Below are 17,997 nucleotides of genomic sequence, written 5' to 3' on the forward strand. Positions count from 1 at the left end.
AAATACAGGACGAAGCATGACATTTGGCTGCTGCCGGCTGTTTTGGCGCAGCACTTTGGGCAAAGGTCTGTATTACACACGCCCTGTTGGCTGTGGCCAGCAGGGCACAGGGACCCATCACGCCCGAATATAGGTTTTCCTCCTCCTCAACGAGACGTTCATAGGCCTCAACGAGAAGTTCGAGAAGGTTCGATCCCAGGGGACAGTCCCCGCTGATGTGATCGAAGATAGCGACGAAGAAGGCCCAGTGGAGCGGCCATCCCGTCCGTCGCAGCCATTACCCGAGCCCCAGGATAGCTTGGCGGCCATTTTGTTGGCGATCCAATCCTTGTGTACTGAGATAAGGACGAGATTACCACGGACCCCGACGGAGGATCCAGAACCAGGCCCGTCGGGAAGCCCTCCGAACAAGCGGAGGAGAGTCCACCCCGCTCCTCCCTTCGTGCCCGCGAGGCCTGTGGATCCCTCATCCCCCTCGCCGGACCCTAGTGAGGATACGGCAACGGATACAGCGACGGGGACGGACGACGACGGCGGCGATGACACAACGGACATCCTGTCATCACCCCCCCCTCGGGCTTCTCCACCCGACGAAATTGGCTCCTTTCACGCCATGATAACCAGGGCATCCGAGCTCTTCCAGCTCTGCCCTGAAGAACAGAAAAAGGAAGGGTTTCTTTACCAGCGACGACGATTAAGGCGGCCAATGCCTTAGCGATCACGGCCCGCTACGACAGGGAGCTTTGGTTCAAGATAGCTCCCCTGCTAGACTTCCTACCGGACGACAAGAGGGCGGAGGCCCTACAAATTCTGCAGGAAGGCGAGGTGGTGTCGGATCACGCAATAACAGTGGCAACGGACATTGCCGATACCGGATTTCGCCAACTGTGCAACAGGGTTTACCTCCGACGGGGAGGATGGCTCAAGGCGACAGACTTTCGCCAGGATGTCCAGACCAGAGTGTTGGATATGCCGTTCGACGGCAACAACCTTTTTGGGAAGCCGGTGGACGAGTCGCTCCAGGCCATCAAGACCGACTCAGAGAAGGCCCGGGAGCTAGGGGTACTTCAACAACGGCGGCCCTTTCGGAGCTCCGGAGGCAGACAGGGTGCCTCCAAGGGATCCAGCGGTGGCTCTTCTACATACCGCCAGGCGGCCCGCTCCTCTTCCCAGGAGGCCTACAGAGGTCGCGGCAAGCAAGGGGGATCCCGCCGTCGTAGTCCGCGCCAAGGTAACATCATGGTTGAAACTGAACGACCAAGATAGCTAAATGTTATGGCTTCCGTTATGCTATCCGCACACCGTGTAACCTTGTGTGCCCACCTTTGTAATTTTGTTGTTTCTGCTTACATTGTCTACCCTCCCTATTATGCTTGTATATACTCCCTACTGCCATTGTGTACCTCTATACCTGTAACTAAGCTTTAAATATTCTTATAAACTGCTGCGCCCTGATACCCTTGGGTATAACTGCGGATTACAAATAAACAAACAAACAAACAAGGAGGCCAAGGCGGCAAGGCCTCCTCCAAGCAAGACTGACCCGGCCGTGGCGTTGTGCCCCCACCGAAGCACCCGGTGGGAGGCCGGCTGACGAAGTTCGTCAGCTTGTGGGAGTCCATCTCCACCGACGGTTGGGTGCAGGACACCCTGGCCAACAGGCAGTCACTGGAATTTCAAAAGAAGTGTCCTCGCATTCCTCCCGTGGCCAGGAAGGAGAATCACGTCCCTCAACTGCTGTTGGATGTAAGGGCGATGCTCAAGAAAGGTGCCATCGACTTTTGATGCTGGCACCCAGTCCGTTCACATTCCATGCCAGGAGTTTAAGATTACTTTGGGTTGCAGTGTTTCGGGTTGCCATTGTCAATGGGCAATTTGTTTACACAGATATATTTCCTTGGTTGCATGCGCAATATTTCCGTCGTATTCGATCCGTATAGCATACTCGTCTTGCCTCTGTATGTCAAACATTGAATAACTATAAGAAACCCAACTCCCCCCTCCCCATACTCCACCCACAACTGAAGCATCTGTCGACCCAGTGTTAACTTTTAAACAATTCAACAATAGTCTACATCTGCCTGCCTCGTGGCAATCCGCGTCTCGGGCACAGATGTGCCAGTTGTTACGCCCCGGGGGGAAGACACAAGGCAGGGTGTTGGAACTCCGCTATGTGGTGTTCCGAGTTCGTTTGGTTTGGTGTCCAGGGGCTGGGGGGGGCGCTGTGTGGGCGGCCGCCAGCCGGAATTGCTATCCTAGTCGCATTTGCAGTGTACAATACAGCATCCCTGCAGGGTCATAGTGGTGGCCTGGATATCCCAGATATTAGTAATGTCTACTAAACTTCTGCTTGTTGTGGGACTCCGTCCTGTTGTTGTTGCTGCGGTTCCCGATCAGGCGGTCGGTCAGGGTGCGGTCCATTCCGTTCTCTCCCTCCTCTCCCGACAGTGCTCCAGTCGCCGTCTATGTGTCTTTCATCCCAGCTCCACGCCTCCTTGGGATCAGTGAAGTGGACTGTCGTGTTCATGTGATATATTTTGAGTTGGGCAGGGAATATTAGCCCGTATTTGACTCCCATTGCTTGCAGGCGTTTATAGACATTCCCCAGACATAGCCATACTGACCGAAACACACCTGGCCGGAACCACATGCAAATTTTTTCAAAGATCTAATTACCGCACTGCGGTACACGCAGGCTTTTCTATGGGAGCGAGAGGGGTCCTCGTACTAATCCGCTAGTGACCACAGACGTGTTGCTGGACAGAGGAGGCCGTTATGCATTCATTCAGGCAACACTATGGAACCAAACACTAGCACTCATGGCAGTGTACTCCCCGCCAGCTCTCCTCAAAGATCTGCTAAACGAAATCACCCCCATCCTGGCAACGAGAACTGCAGACACATTGGTGATAGGGGGAGACTTCAATGAGGTCATGGACTATACGCTTGATCGCACGCACCTAAGAACCAGGAATCCCGCCACCACAACCAAACTGGCCTCTTTTGTGTCGGCAATGGGCCTCTGTGACGCATGGAGGGCCCTTAATACACGACTCGTCAATATTCCTTCCACTCGGGGGCCCACGCCTCGATGTCTAGGATAGACTACTTCTTCCTCCCACACCAAAGTATCCACCAAATAAACAATGCATCCTTCCTTCCCCGAGGAATCTCTGACCATTCCCCATTGCTGCTGGAGCTGGAAACGGCTAGACCGAGACCACCCCCCTCATGGCGCCTAAATTCCTACTATTTGGGATTCCCTGAATTTCAGGAGATGGTAGAGACCGCCACCTCCGACTACTTTGAGCTTAATATAGACTCAGTTGATAACCCCAATACACTATGGGAGGCATACAAACCAGTCCTCCGCGGAGAAATCATATCGTGGACGTCCCATAAGAAGAAGAAACAGCGCGAAAAAATCGTCGAAGCTGAATCCGAGGTCACATCCAAGGAACTGGACCACATTGCCAATGACACCCCGGAGTCAAACAGGGCTCTACTGTTGGCACAAAGGAAGCTGCATAACTTATCCTTGGACTGCGCCAAGAAAGCACACGCAGCAATGAAGGCGCGTGTATATGAAACAGGCGACAAAGCAAGCAAACTGCTTGCGTGGCTGGAAAGACGTGATGAAGGACAATCGAAGGTGAAATGCATCAGAACCCTAAACGCAAACCTAGTCCATGCCGACGCAGAGATCGCTGAACGCTTTGCTGAGTTCTACGAGAACCTCTACGAACCCCCCACCGATACTGTGGATAGTACCATACTAGATGATATCGTTCTCCCAACACTCACCCCAGACCAGACCACTGCCCTAGATAGTAAAATCACTACTACCGAGATATCGACTGCCATTATGCAACTCCAGGCCGGCAAGACCCCGGGCCCGAATGAGTTCCCGATTGACATTTGGAAAAAACTACAACATCTGGACATACCCGCACACTTGCTCAAGATGTTTGAACACTCTCTAACCCAGAATAAGCTCCCACCCGACCTTCGCAAAGCTACCATCATAGTGATCCCTAAAAAAGGCAAACCCCCAGAAGAATGCACATCCTATCGTCCCATATCCCTTATCAATAGCGAAGCAAAAATTTTGGCCAAAGTTCTAGCCAACAGATTACAACTAGTCATCACATCACTGATCCACCCGGACCAATGTGGCTTTATGCCCCAGCGGTCGACCAGAATGAACATTCGCAGATTACACTTGGCACTAGAAAGAGCCCCGGCCCTGCAGCAATCTCTGGCTCTGTTGGCCATATACTTCGAGAAAGCATTCGACTCTGTTCACTGGGAGGCGCTATGGGCCATAATGCATAGGATGCACTTCGGAGAACCGTTCATAAAATGGGTGCAACTCCTATACAAGAACCCAATAGCCGAGGTTAAAGTAAATGGGTGGCCGTCGCGCACTGTCCGACTAGGGAAGGGAACCAGACAAGGTTGCCCACTTTCGGCGATGGTGTTCGCACTAATAATGGAACCACTAGCAGTCCTCCTGAGGGATTCTTCCGCATGGACTGGCTTTCGATGGGGTCCGGGCTGTGAAGATAGAGTTTCCCTCTATGCAGATGATCTCCTAGTATACCTGAGCGACCCAGCCTCTTCATGCCCTGTGGTCACGCAAATCCTAATAGAATACGGATCCTTTAGCGGACTTAAACTAAATTGGTCCAAATCTGTGCTGTTCCCGGTTAAAGGGATAGACTGCGTTCCGACAGCGGGCTCCCCATATAAGGTTGAAACCAAACAGTTCCGATACCTGGGTATTTTAATCGCCAATGAATTAAATAACTATGTAGAACAAAATCTACGCCCACTTACTAAAAGATATAAGCAAGATGTAACCCACTGGCAGGCACTCCCGTTGACACTGTTAGGAAAGGCAGCGCTCTTCAAGATGCTGGCCCTACCCCGTTTTTTATATGTTCTTCAGAATGCCCCCCTCCACGTCCCCGCTGCAGAATTCCACAGTATAAATAGCACAACACGTATACTCCTCTGGGGTGGGAAGCGCCCGAGAATTGCCCTCCACACTCTCCAACGTTCGGTTTGGGAAGGGGGAATAGGGCTCCCGAATATCCAGATTTATTACTGGGCATCCCAGATGGCAACAGTCAATGATATTCTACACGGGGACCCGAGCATCCCTCACATAAGACGCGAACTAGCGGCGAGACATGGAATGTCCCCACTCGAAAGTCTCTACTGCAAACAAACTCACCCGCCTGCACACACGATAGCAGTACACACAGCCCTGGTATGGAAAGAAATACACAGACACTTGGGTTGGGACAATAAAATCACCCCACTCCAGCCCATCTGGAACAACGCTCACCTTTCGAATCTTGCCAAGCTCCCGAAATGGCCAGCCTGGGTCGTAGCTGGCATACAGACGATCCAACAGATAATCGTAAATGACCGGCTGACGCAGTTCCCCGAGCTCGCTGCGGCACATGGCTTGCCGGAATCTGAACAGTATCACCACAGACAGCTACAACACGCACTTGTCGCACACAGAGCCCAACTTGTGGACATGCCGGAATGCACACCTATTGAAAGAAATATAGTAATGGACAAGGTGAACAATAAAGTCACGTCTACCATGTATAATGTTATTTCTTCATTCGGCACGAAAGAACTTCTGACCCTGAAGACGAAGTGGGAAAATGACATTGGCCCCATATTACCGGAAGACTGGATTGAAATCCTAATGTATCCTAGAGAATGCGCAATTTCGGCACGGATTCGTTTGGTACAGCTTAAAATACTACATCGGATATATTATCCTCGAATAACACTCTACAATTGGGGTAAATCGACCGACCCCAAGTGTCTACGCTGCAAACAAGAAGAAGGATCCTTTTACCACATCCTCTGGCAGTGTGCACGCATACAACGCTTCTGGCATAAATGTAGCGCAAGGCTCTCTAGGGCCATGTCCCGCCCAGTTCCGACGGACCCTAAACTCATGCTCCTAGGTATTACAAACGACCTAGAACTGTCACGATTCGAAAAGCTACTTGTGTCAACTGCCACAGGAATTGCGAAAAGGAACATCGCGCAATTATGGGGTTCAGAAAACACCCCGAAATATGATCACTGGCTATCGGATATGGATGCAATCATTTTAATGGAACGCAGAGTCTATCAAGCCAGAGGTTGTCCGGGCAAAGCGGACAAGATTTGGGGAAGATGGGAACAAACAATGTAAATCTACTGCAATAGCGTCATTGTGCATTGGCGTGCAGTCCCGCAAAATCCATGCCTGCTAACACCATGCTTTGGGGCATTTTCACGTAATATGATTATCCAGGAACTGATTGCCACCTCAACTGCTCATATACTTTATTTCACATGTGTTGCTATGCTTGCCTATGTCCTCCAGTATATTCGTCCAGGCTACCCTGCCAGCCGTATGCAAAGTTTTGTAGTTTTGTTGATTTCTTGTTGTTTCTTGCACAAAATATAATAAAATATGTTATAAAAAAAAAAAAAAAGAAAGGTGCCATCGAGCTTGTCCCCAGAAGGCTCCGGGGCTCCGGAGTGTACTCAAGGTACTTCCTCGTCGGAAAGAAGACAGGTGGTTGGCGCCCCATCCTGGACCTGCGTCGGTTAAACAAATACATAAGGCGCAGAAATTCCGGATGGTCACCCTCCAGCACATGCTGGGACAGCTGGAGGAGGGCGACTTCCTATCGTCGTTGGACCTGGAGGATGCTTACTTCCACATCCCCATTCTAAAAGGACACAGAAAGTTTCTCAGGTTCGTGGTTCAGGGACGCCACTACCAATTCAGAGCCCTGCCGTTCGGATTAAAGTCGGCACCCAGGATATTCACCAAGTGCCTGGCACCAGTGGCGGCGCGGCTGCGCCTGCAGGGGATCCACGTCTACCCCTACCTGGACGACTGGCTAATCCGGGCAAGGACAAGAGAACTCGCCGTCGAACACACAGCGAGGACCGTCCGGCTGCTCACGGAACTGGGATTCGCCATTAAATACCCCAAATCCCACCTGGTTCCGTCACAAGTAGCACTGTTTCTGGGAGCGAAGACCTTCTGGACTTGTCAACGTCCCCACCAGTCAAGCTGCCGTCAGACGCGGGTCTTCTCACCAGAGAAGGAGGCGCCATTCTTCATCACGAACCCAGAGTCGCTGAACTTGCAGGCCTGGCTCCTGCAGCACTAGAGTTTGGAGGGTACGATATCCCGGCTGACTGCAGAGAGGTTCTTGCAAAAGCCAGGGCACCCTCAACTCTCAAGTGTTACGGTCATAAGTGGAAAAGGTTCTCTGTCTGGTGCCGTGCACTGAAGATTAACCCTCTGCGGATTACGGCCCCTCAAGTACTGCTGTACCTACTGTCGCTGGCCAAAGCTGGACTGGCTCACGCCTCCATCAAAATACATCTGGCTGCCATCTCCCAATATACCAGGACTACAGGACGGGCGTCCTTGTGGTCTCATCGCCTGGTGAATGAATTTATGAAGAGACTATTCCGATCGTTCCCGCCGGTGAAGTCTCCTGCCCCGGCGTGGGAGCTTAATGTGGTGCTGACCAGGCTCATGGGGGCCCCATTCGAGCCTATGCATTCGGCACCTTTGAAGTTCATCACCTCCGCACGACGAGTGGGAGAGATCCAGGCCCTATCTTGCAAGCCTCCATACTTGACTTTTCATGACACAAGGGTGGTGCTGAGGATGCACCCCTCCTTCATGCCCAAGGTACCATCAGACTTCCACCCCAACGAGCCCTTGGTGTTACCAGTTTTCTTCCCGTCGCCTTCGACGCCGGCCGAGAGGACTTTGCACTCGCTGGATGTAGCTAGAGCGCTGAAGTTCTACGTGGACCGCACAAAGAGTTTTCGGAAGACGTCACAGCTGTTTGTGAACTTTGGGTCTGTGAATCAAGGAAAGGCTCTCTCGAAGACTTCCATTTCCAGATGGCTCTACGGCTGCATCATGCACTGTCACCGGTTGGCAAACCGACCGCTGCCCGGCCGTCCGAGAGCCCATTCGACCAAAGCGATCGCTGCTACCACGGCGTTCCTGTCTGGTGTGCCCCTGCTGGACATCTGCAGGGCTGCTACGTGGAGGTCGACGCACATCTTCATAAGGTTCTACTGCGTCGATCGGGACTCCATGGAGGAGTCTAGGGTCGGCCAAGCAGTGCTGCGCAACCTGTTCGCCTAAGGTGAGCCTGGTGAGGAGGTAAGAATTGCTTAATGTTGAGTTTTGGATCTAATGCTTAATGTTGAGCCTTTGCCACCTGCAGTGGTTGTGCATGTGTGTACTGCTATGTATTCTTTTATTCATGAGCATGTGAATCCATGCCAGACCCCATGCTGGAGAAGGAACACGTTACTTACCTGTAACTGCTGTTCTCCAGCATGGGTCTGGCATGGAGTCGCATGCGAACCATCCCGCCCACCCCTCTGCGGCTCTTCACTTGGGCATACTGCCACTTTGCGTGCTACCAAATCTGAGGATGGCTGCCAGAGGCGGGGCTTAGGGAGAGGGCAGTCATTGGCTGGGGGCAGTATGACCCAGAGATCAGTGATTGGTTACTACTAAGAAAGACAGATCAGAAACTAAACTGATACTGATTTTCTTTACCGAGGATTCCCAGCCTGACGACGGGGAATATTCATGAGCATGCGAATCCATGCCAGACCCATGCTGGAGAACAACAGTTACAGATAAGTAACATGTTCCTTATTAGTGCTTCGGGTGACAGTATATGTATTTTTATTATTATTATGATGTTAGGCAAACCTATATTCATGCGTCAATGGGTCCCCGCGCCTTGCTGGCCGTGGCCAACAGGGCGCGTCTAATAAGGACCTGCTCCCAAAGTGCGGCGCCAAAACGGCCGGCACCAAAATGGCTGCTCCGTAAAAGTGTGCATACAGAGTATAGGATTCCTGTTCAAGAGAATGTTACAAGTCCCATCGGGACCCAGAGCTCTGGAGTCTTTAGTTTTCATGACGATGTTGGCAATATCAACAGATGAACAATTTAGCTTCCAATTATGTGTAACAATGATCTCCTGAATAGTGTTACTCTTACCTTTGGAGTTCCAAATGTATTTTTCTCGTTCAACTTTGGGAGCACTTGCACTAGTAGCGTTAGCATTTTGATTACCATTAACTAGCTTCCAACATTTCCAAGAATCATTTGCCTTACAAGTCTCAATTAAGAATTGCCAACACTCAGTCCTCTTAGTTTTTTGATGTTGCTTTAACCAATTTTGTTATGTATTTCTCACTTTTCTACTCTCGTAGGAGAGCTGCTGCTGGAAATGTATGCTTCAGAGTTTTTCATACAGCTCTTTTAGCAGCTGCAATTTCGGCATCGTAGGTAAAATTTGGTGCAGAGTACTGTTATTGTTTGTTAGAAATTGATAGTTTCTTTGTTTGTAATAGATGATTTTGGTAACTTCATTCTAGACAAAAAAGGCTGACTAAGTTATCAAAGTCAACTGGCAGGGAAATGACTGATATGTCTTTTTCGTAATTTGAAATCTAATGTTAGGTGGGTTCTCACTGCACATGGAAATAAGTGATTGATGGACATTAATGAATGCAGTGTTTGCCCTTCTAATCTAGGAGGATTCTAAAATAATATATTAAGGCCAGAATTAAGTTCAACATTGGCAGGGTTGTCTGTAGTTTTAAAAAATAATTTAATTATATTGATTTTAGTCACAGATAAGAGCAAAACAATATACAGTCTTTCAAAAGACAACCATGAATACCTTATCCGTCCTCTATGCCCTCTCCCCCCTCCTCTCCTCCGCAGAAACAATATACTCCACGTCAGATACATACATTCCATTGAGAACACCCGCTTTGAGCTCAGTAGCGGTACACTCTAGTTCACATTTTACAATTCTAAAACCCTGGATCTGGGGGCCAGCGAGTCAGGGGGACATATAGCCCAATCCCAGCTTTCCCCTTGTCTCTGAGTTCAGTCCATTGTGGTCTTGGGTGCCACATTGTCACGTTGTCATGAATGTACTTTTAAACAATAACCACCGCCCTCACGCAGTGCCACCATTATAGTTTCCATTAGGTATATATCCTTGCCTTTAGCTGACCATTTTCTTAACCCCAGGCAATTTTTCAGCTTTCCAATGCATCGCTAGGCAGTCCCCAGCCGTTACCAGCACACCATGCGCCAAATGGGGTAAAGCTCTCCAACCTTCTTAGTCTACATCCAAACCAAAAAGTACCATCAAGGGGTCCAGGCTTCTTTTCACACCCTCCACCTCCTTAATCCACCCCAACACCTCGGGTCAATGCACCTGCACCCTCACCACATGTGCCAGTAATATGCCAGCAATATGGGCTCACTGTTGTGATCATCTTCTAGAGTCGCACTGGATCGTACTGCCAACGGTGTAACAATTTGACTCCCATGTAATTTATATGGACAAGCTATGGAGGTTCTGCATGCTCTTACACAATTTCTGCCACAAATGTCCATCCACTTCCCTCCCTATGTCACGCTCCCATTTAGCACGCAGCACTTAGGGGCTCCCCATAGCTTCAACCAGTGATGCAGTTAGTAGTGATATTAGTCCCTTCATATCCCTACGAGTGTCCAGGCTTTTTCAGCTTGTTTAAGTTCTCTGTACAGACTCTCTCCACTTCTCTGCTGTCAGCACCCCCTTCAACTGTAGATACAAGAAAAACCGATAATTTCCCCAACGGCAGCGAGTCCACCAACTCCTGGATAGTAATGAATTTCCCATCTACCCATAACTGACCCACTCTAGCAAGCTGCGCCTCAAACCATGTCTAATATCTCCCTGGATCTGGGATATCATCCTTTTTAAAGAAGCCCATAGGTGGCTCTACATTGTGCACCATGTGGTAACTCCCTTGATCCTTGGGCTCTGCCTCCAGATGTCCACAGCACACCCAAAATCTGATGTTCCCTAATCCGTCTGATCAGCCTCTCACAGCTAGCGGCAGTAGGAGAATGGCTGTGGGTGCCGCGTAAGTGTAATGGGTTATTTATGATGTGCTAAATACCCAGAGGTTTCTAAACGCAGACGCGGGGATCGAGCCTGTGTTGCTCAGCGTAGTCTTGCTTCCAAAGCGAGGGTGTTGCCCCTGAGCTATCCTCCCGAGACAAAGGTGTAGGTGATGAGTCTCCAGATAGACTCATTGCTTGTCTGAGTCCTCTTGCAGGTGTAGCACCAGAACTCTCAGTTGAGTCGCCTTATAATACAGGGTAAGGTCCGGCAGCTCCAACCCTCCTTTCCCCTTTGGCAGCACTAAGGTGTTAAGGCTACCCAAGGCTTTTTCCCTTGCCAGAGGAACCAGAGCATACAACCCTTGGCCTCCCTTATGATTGCTTTTGCACCCCTATGGGTAACACCTGTAACAGGTACAGCACTCTCGGGAGGAAGTTAATTTTTGGGGCGTTTAATCAACCCATCCATAAAATGGTAAATCCCTTTCAGACAGTTTTTTCACTATCTCTATACAATCTCTCCAACAACGGAGGATAATTGGCATCGGACAACCGGACAAGGGACCTGCTGATATTCACCCCCCCCCGTCCCCCGCCTCCCAAAACTGACCTTTTCCATAGGACCGATGTCTGTCTCTGCCCATCCATGGTGTCTGTGTCCTTTGCGCCCATTTTTCGAAAAAAAAGTTCTTTGAGCCCCCAGGACCCTGCATCCCCTCTGTGTTTTTTCCCTTCGCGATTCCCCTACCTCCCGCCTCCCTGCCCGCTCTCCGTCCCTGATTGGCTTTCCCAGTCCTAGTTGGAGTCTAGCGACTCATCGCATCATTGCATGCCCCTTCTAACATCCACCGAGCAGGTGAGCTGTAGCGCGTCTGTATGTGTCGTTTGCGCCCATATTTTGAAAAAAAAAAGTTCTTTGAGCCCCCAGGACCTTGCATCCCCTCAGTGCTTTTTCCCTTCCTGATTCCCCTGCCTCCCTGTCTGCCCTCCGTCCCTCATCACTGACCACTCCAGGGCAGCCCTCTGCCCGTTCAGCCCCTGCGGCTAAGGCCCCAAGGCAAAGGATGGCTCTGACTGAAACCTTTACAGATCGTGTCTGCAGGTGTCATCAAGGGAAGCCAGTGGCCAGTCATCAACCAGCAACAACCAATAAGGCAAGCGTAGCCAAGGTGACTCCAAACTTATAGTGTATATTTTGTTGCATGCCTCCCTCTTAGCTTGCCTCAAATCTAGATAGTGCACTTAAAGATTACTGTGTTGTACTCTGCCTCTTAAGACTGTGTCGCATTTTGACCCCCCCCCCATCCCAATCTCCTAATCATCTCCCATGCACACGGCCTCCAGATCCTAAGCACAGGCTGTATTTCCAGGACCCATTTACCACCACTACATCATCAATCCCTAGCCTCCCTTCACGAGATGGAGACCCCCACCTTGCAAGTATCAACCTCTTACACCCGTCCAGATTCCTAGAACCCCCCCGCTCCCACCCTAACTCAGCCCCCACAGCTCGCCACCCATGCTCTAGCACCCACCTTCTCGAGCCCCCCACCATTCCTCCCCTGAGCACAGCTCTAGAAAACCCCCCGCATACCTCACTACAGCATATCGCCACTCGCCAAATCTCCTACCACCACCCCGCATCCAACTCTTAAATCAGAGCTGCACTCTGGCGTGCCAACCACCTCCCTCCTCAGAAGCCTATCCCCCTTCTCACCCAAACTCATCACTCCCCACCCTCCCTCTGACCGCTATTGAGAACTCCCTATTACCTCACGCAAAGGCAACCCACCCCTATCAAACTTCCAAGCCAGAGGAGCCCGCTGGTGCTCCAAACATCTCAAACCCTCATCTTCGTCCACTCCTTCCTTTCACCCTCCAGCGAACATCCTTGCCTCACCATACCTCAGAGTCCCTCTCCCCTAACCCACCACAGAATTGCCCACCCTCTCGCCCACAACCCTCTAGCCCCCAAACCCCCTCCTAAAACCCCCACTCGACCCTTGCCTGCAACCCTCCCCCACCATATCCCTTTCCCTCTTTACAAGCAGCACGTCTCACCCTTGCAAGAACAGTAGCTTCTTCTCCATCACCATCCAACCCCCCCTCCCCTCTCTCACACCCCTACTGCACAGAAACCCTTGAATATTAGAAAACGAGCCTGGCCCCCCTCCACGACTATCTACTCCTCACCACTTCTACCTCAACCCAACCTCCCCCCTCTTCCCCATTACACTCCCCCCTGCCCTCACCCTGGTTCCACCCCCTCGCTCACGACTTCTCACCCTGCACACCAGACTCCCCTAATCCTCCGAGATTCACACGAGACTCACCCCTAAATCCCCCTCACCCATTAACCATCTGTCCACTCGCCCGCCCCTCCTCGACTCTACCCACACCCCTCACATATCCTCCTCCGTCCACCTACTCTTCCCAGCCTCCACCGACTTGCCCCCACCCCTCGCCACTCAGATCCCGCTGGCACCATACCCCACCACTACCCCTCCTCTCCTTGTCTCATTGACCTGGAGCATCCCTCCCCTGTCCTCCCCCCAACCACCACAATCCCACACTCGCCTCCTGCTCACCCCCTGATGACCTCCTCCATGACCACACCCCACTCCGAAGTCAGGTGCATCCTTTTCAATGCCCTCTCTGTAGTGAAAAACACACACAGCATCTTCGACGACCTCTCCTCTGACAATCCTGACCTAGTCTTTATCACTGAAACCTGGTTCTCTGACGATTTTTCCCCTGTAGCACACAAAGCATCCCCTTCCCCCAGCTACACGCTCATCCCGCTCAACAGACCTTCAAGAGGAGGCGGCGTGGCAGTCCTTCAAATCTCAGTTCTCCATCACAGTCGTTGAATCTCAGACATGCATTCCATCATGTGAATCCCTTCTTGTTAAACTCTCGCTACCTCTGACTTTCTCCCACAGCTTCCTACTCCTTTACAGACCTCCTAGTTGTGACAGACATTTCTCAACCAACCTCTGTGAATCTGTAGCTACCATTCAAGTAAATCACCCCTCCCTGACCCTGAGACTTCAGTATATGGTTGGACATTCCCACCAACCCCATGACCCATCCACTGGTCGACAGTCTTGATGCGCTCAACCTCTCCCTTCATATGAACGGTCCAACCCACTCTAAAGGGCACACCCTAGATGCTATCTTCAGCTTTCATGACCTGATTCATCTATCCCCCCGCCCCCATCCCACTCATCTGGTCCGACAACTTTGCCATCCCTTTCTCCATCCTTTCTCCTGCCCCTCCCCCTGACCTTCCACCATCACCTCAAATGCTGGAACAAAGTAAAGATCCTTCCTGACCTTGCTGAAGCCCTACTTCTTAGAGCCCCCTACAACATCCCCACCAGACAGATCCTTAACCATCGATTCCTTTGACTCATGGCTCAATGAATCACTAATTCCTCTCACCCCCTCGCGCCCCGCTTCCTCACGCAATGGACCATTCCCCAAATGGTTCACACCCAAACTGAGGAATGCCAAAAAACTAAATAAATCTCTGGAACGCATATGGCGAGCAGAAAAAAACAATCCCAGTAGATCCACTTTCGCCTTGTACCATCGCAACTACAAAGCTGAAATCCAGAAAGCCAAAAAAGCTTATTTCAACAATTGGATTCTCAAATGTGGAAACCGCAGCAAAGAACTCCATTGAATCTTATCTGAATTTGTCAAACCCACTTGCACCTTTTCCCAATCTGCCCCATCGCAATCGCTCTGCGACTCTCTCTCCCTCCACTACTACACCACTGCTCTTGACAGGACAACTTCCCTTAACAACAAACTGTCCGTCCTCTTCTCCCCCCAACTACTGACCAATCCAACAATCTCCCCTCCACCCTCTTCCCAATCCCCCAATCTACCCACCTTTGATTCCTTCAGACCGATCTCCAGAGATGATTTTCTGGACCTTCTAACTGCTAGCAAACCATCTGCCCCCCCCCAATCCCCCCTCTTGACCCCTGCCCCGCCTCAGTCTTTAAAGAAATGTACTTATCCACCTGCGCAGGAGAACATGCATGAACCATACTAAATGACTCCCTCAGTTCTGGAATCTTCCCTGATGCCTTCAAAATTGCGCATGTCAAGCCTCTTCTTAAAAAACCATCCCTCGACCCCCCCCCCCATCCTCCCTTGACCACAAAAACTACAGACCCATCTCGAACACCAGATGCCTTGCAAAACTCGTCGACCGAAGAGCATACTCTCTACTAAACGCATTTGTTGAATCCAACAACCTCCTCGACCCCGCACAATCGGGCTTCAGACCGCGACATCAAACCGAACCACCCTGACCTCAATCTGGGACGATCTTAAGATAACTGCAGACTCTAAAGGATGCGCTGCACTAATTCTCCTTGACCTCTCTGCAGCCTTTGACACGATTAACCACTCAATCCTCCTTGACCGTCTCCACTCCCTTGGAATCCGTGGCACCGCTCCCAAATGGATCGCCTCCTTCCTCAACAACAGGAAACTAATAACCCTCCTCTCCCCTTTTGTTTCAACTGATCGCTTGGTTAATACTGGAGTACTGCAATGCGCATGTCTATCTGCTCTCCTATTCATCCTATATATGTCCACCCTCCCTGGAATCATCCGCCTGCACAATATATTGTGCTACAACTATGCGACGATACCCAAATCGTCCTTAAAATCCACAACTCAGACTCCAACCCCAAGCCCGACCTCGAAGCCTGTCTCCTAGATATTGACTGATGGACGACTATAAACCACCTCCTTTTAAACCCCACTAAAACCAAAATCATGGTGTGCGGCAACACTGCGCTTCTACCTAGTCCACTCCCTTGGCCCCCTTACCTGGGCCAACTCCCCACCCCGTCCATCACAGTAAAAAACTTAGGATGCACTATGGATTCCAGCCTAACCTTCTCCAGACAGATCAACAACATGTCTAAATGTTGTCACTACCACCTTAAACCTCTCAGACGCATCTTTCCTTACCTCTCCTTCCCAAACAGACTTGCCGCTGTTAAGACTATTGTAATGTTGAGACTGGACTATGCCAACTCCCTTTACCTAAGGGTCCCGGCATACCAACTTAATAAACTCCAAAGAGCGCCAAACGCTGCCGCTAAACTGCTCCTCGCCCTGGGTCCAAGAGACCATACCTCTCCGAACCCTGCACTGACTCCCAGTCGGACATAGGGCCACTTTCAAGACCCTGTGCATTACTCAACATGCAGTGCACGAGAACGGCCCACTATACCTGCAAGATAAGTTAAAACCTTACCTCACACCACACATCAAGCACTGCCCTCCTTTTAGTGATCCCAACCACTAACTGTCAGGATCGGAGGATCCTCTTTCTCAGCCTTGGCCTTGACTCTCTGGAGCTCACTTCCACCACGCATTTGACACACCCAAGACTATACGACATTCCGCAAATTACTAAAAACGTGACTCTTTCCATAACGCCAAACGCAACCCTAAAGATGCGACTGAACTTCCAACAACCCAATGACTAAATACACAATGAGACTCCCTCCTATGTCTTCAATGAATACGCCCACTGATTTAGCTATAAGGCAACCGTATCCCTGAACACCTAGATCATAACTCCTCCCCATGAGACCACTGTGCCCCCAGCCTGTAACACGTCCCCGTAACGTCACTATGTACACCTGCCCTCCTGTTCCCGCAGTGTTGCTATGTATCCCTCTATATTGCCATCCCTTCTAGCCCCTGTGATGTCATTGTATGCCCCACTGTATGCGTGTGTCTCTGTGTACCCTGCCTTTTGTTCCCCATGATGTCGCTATATATCCCTCGGCCACCCCTGTAACTGTAAGCCCAGCCCTCTGTCGCTGTATGCCCCTTTGTGCCCGTGTCGCTCCAAATCCTGCCCTCCTCTTCCTGTGATGTCACTATATATCTCACTGTATTACCCTCCCCTCTAGCCCGCATGATGTCACTTGCCCCGCTGTGCATGTACGTCGCTGTGTACCCTCCCTCTTGTTTCCCATGATGTCACTATGATATCCCATGTCACTATGTATCCCTCTGCCACCGCGTCCTGTCACTGCAAGCCCTGCCCTCTGTCGCTTAATGCCCCCTCTTATGCCCCTTTGTACCCATGTGTCGCTGTGTACCCTGCCCTCCTGTTCCTGTGATGTCACTGTATATCCTACTGTATTACCCTCCCCTCTAGCCCCGTGATGTCACTGCATGCCCCGCTGTGCCCGTGCATCGCTGTGTACCCTCCATCTTGTTTCCCATGATGTCACTATGTATCCGTCTGCCACCCCGTCCTGTCACTGCAAGCCTGTCCCTCTGTCGCTTAATGCCACTTTCTGCCCCTGTGCCGCTGTGTACTCTGTCCTCCAGTTCCTGTGATGTTGCTATGTATCCCACTGTATTGCCCTACCCTCTAGTCCCTGTGATGTCGCTGTGTGCCCTGTGTCACTGTGTACCCTGCTTTCTTGTCCCCCGTGATGTCACTATATATCCCTCCGGCCCCCCTCCTGTCTCTGTAAGCCCAGCCCTCTGTTACTGTGTTCCCGTGTGTCGCTGTATACCCCTGCCATCCTGTTCACCTGCCAGTCTTGGGCGCGTTAACGATGAACCACCAGACCATATCACATCACTAAGCTTACTCTCTACTATGCACCATCACACAATTAGAACACAGCTATGCTCCTCGATAAATTCGGCCTAGCTGTTCATGTACGAACACCACCCATGAACACCTCATCACCCTAATAAAACACAGCTATCCCATGGCAAACCGGCCTAGCTGACCAGTTGACCTGGCTCCTCTCGCCGGAGAGATCATTCTTTTCCCCGATGGAGATGGTGGCCTTGGCAACTGAACAGCTATTTGAGGGACTACTGTCATTCTTCCCCTGAATTGTTTATTGGCATTGAATTGTTTGCTGCCTCCCTCTGTGACCAGCACTTTTTAACACACATTGCACTTTATATTTCTGTATGTTTATTCCTGTGTG

At 50.8% G+C, this 17,997-nt stretch overlaps 1 protein-coding gene across 3 annotated transcripts in view; it reads left to right on the forward strand.

Annotated features, from left to right (window-relative positions):
* LOC138513586 (uncharacterized) overlaps positions 1-17,997 on the forward strand; it is a 378,986-nt gene that overhangs the window by 193,917 nt on the left and 167,072 nt on the right. The gene's annotated exons all lie outside the window — the stretch shown is intronic.

Source organism: Ambystoma mexicanum, chromosome 12 (genome assembly GCF_040938575.1).
Source record: "Ambystoma mexicanum isolate Mex_15411 chromosome 12, UKY_AmexF1_1, whole genome shotgun sequence".
Taxonomy (NCBI): Eukaryota; Metazoa; Chordata; class Amphibia; order Caudata; family Ambystomatidae; genus Ambystoma; species Ambystoma mexicanum.